This window comes from Orycteropus afer, unplaced genomic scaffold (assembly GCF_000298275.1).
Source record: "Orycteropus afer afer isolate SDZICR_OR568_19922 unplaced genomic scaffold, OryAfe1.0 scaffold06018, whole genome shotgun sequence".
Taxonomy (NCBI): domain Eukaryota; kingdom Metazoa; phylum Chordata; class Mammalia; order Tubulidentata; family Orycteropodidae; genus Orycteropus; species Orycteropus afer.
In genome coordinates, this window is record NW_006927605.1 from 1 (window position 1) to 2,089 (window position 2,089).

At 43.8% G+C, this 2,089-nt stretch overlaps 1 pseudogene; it reads left to right on the forward strand.

Annotated features, from left to right (window-relative positions):
• Positions 1-376: 376 nt before the first annotated feature.
• On the forward strand, positions 377-1,751 carry LOC103213539 (annotated as a pseudogene).
• Positions 1,752-2,089: the final 338 nt, after the last annotated feature.

A 2,089-nucleotide genomic window follows, 5' to 3' on the forward strand; every position in this document is an offset into this window, starting at 1 on the left:
GGTGAAATAGGGAAACCTATAAAAAATAGATACGTGGCAAGAGGTGGGTAAATTTAAAAGTGCTGAATCACTTCTATACAGAAGTGAAGGCTCAAGACAGGTCTCGAAACTCAAACTTAGGTCTGAAGATGTCCAACAAGCCAAAAACAAAGAAGGGAAGTACTGTGACCTTGTTAAGATGAATAGAATGCCGTGGTGCGGCTCTCCACACTCTTGTACTTGTTTTAATTGTCTTTAACTTCGAGTTGAACTTACATGTGAGCAGTTGATGGTCTGTTCCACAATCAGCTCCTGGCCTGGTTTTGGCTCAAGATATTGAGCTTTTCCACTGCCTCTTGCCATGGATGTAGTCAATCTGATTCCTGTGTGTTCCTAGGGAGGTTCAATTCCATGCTTTCATTATCACAAGGGTGGATGGCTCTCATACAATTGGGTTTCATGAGCAGGTCACTAGGACACAGATCTGTAGTGCAATGCAGACCCTCTATCACATCACAATGCTGATTATGATGTCCTTATACTCCCCCTGTTGATGGCTGAGACCAGAGTGGTATGGAGGATGGTGAAAGCACTCCTGGGACCAACATGCCATGATTCAACTCCTATGACATTAGGCGGGACAAACTCTGTCTCTAAGTGAGTCTGCCTCATCACTCCCATGACTTTCATGAAGGTATGTCAGAGTGTGCTAGAGCAACTCCTCCGGGCAGTCACTTCACCTCAGCCCCCTCCACTGGCCCTTGAGAGCTACACATGCAATGTACTCTGTAGGTGCCACTCCCACCTCCTGGCCAGTCCTTGAAGTTATCTAAGGTCTATGGGCCAATAATCTGCCAGAGACCAAGTGTCAACAAGCTTCCACTGTTCCATTTTCCTGTCAAAGAAGTCTTTGAACTGCTTAGTGTGAAGACAGTGTTTTGGCTTTTTACTTGAGCCCTTTTTGAGTTTCAAATCCTACTGTACTCACATTACTAGACACTGATGATTGTGGCAGAGATGATTATACCTCTCATGTTTCCTTTCCAGTGGCAACATATGTATGTCCCTATTCTCCTGGCTGCCCTCCTACATTTCTTAGATGCTCATGTTCCATACCTGATGGCCTCGCATTGTGATGGCCTGGACAACCAGTCAAAGCTGGTGCTGCCTCAAATGGGTAACCTCTGCTTTGTAAGCATTGACAACCATTTCATTGAACTGCTAGAAGATTTGACTCAGTTTCCCAGTAAGTTGGAGTTTGTCTAAGAAGTAAGAGGTTCCAGGCACCTGAGTTTGTCTCTGACAAGAGGAATGGGAACATTGCTAGCTTTCTTTTGCAACCCTATGAACTCCTCAAGAAGAATGAAACTATCGCCCAGCTGCAAGATTTGGTCAAAAGGACTGGGGTGAACCTAGAAAAACCGGAAGTGTGAGAAAACCCCAGCAACAATAAATATCCCAAAGTACAATGTGATGAGGAATAATTTAGGATTTATCAGCTAAACATTCAGATCTGGGAAGTCTTTGCAAATTGTTTCACTCAGATGTTTGCAGATTAAGAGATGTTTGTCATTCAACCCAGCCAGGATAAGGAGTCCTGGTTTACCAACAGGGAGCAGATGCAAAATTTTGATAAAGTACCTTTTCTATCACATCAACCTGAGCCCTACTTGCCCTTCCTCTCAAGATTCCTGGAGACCCAGATATTTCCTTCTCTCATTGACAATAAAATCATGTGTCATGATCACAATGACAAAGACCCAGTGCTCTGGGTATTTGATTCTCAAATAGACAAGAACAGACTGTTGACTGGACACCTACTCTTCACACCTTCATGTACTAGAAGTATACCACTGTGGATGACACAGAGAAAGAAATTGAGCTGAGTCTGGCAAAATTGACCATACTGCAGTTTACTCTCATTTACTTGACATGAAGTTCAGACAAGGGAAGAATTAACCAGCTTCTTTCCTAAGCTGCAATCTGATATGCTTTCTGCTGGGCCAGTCAGCAACAAGTGGACAAAAGAAATGCCCCTGCCAAGGAAAGGCAGAAGGATCAGCAGAAGCATCACACAGAACACCTGCTTTTAGACAATGACTAAACTGAG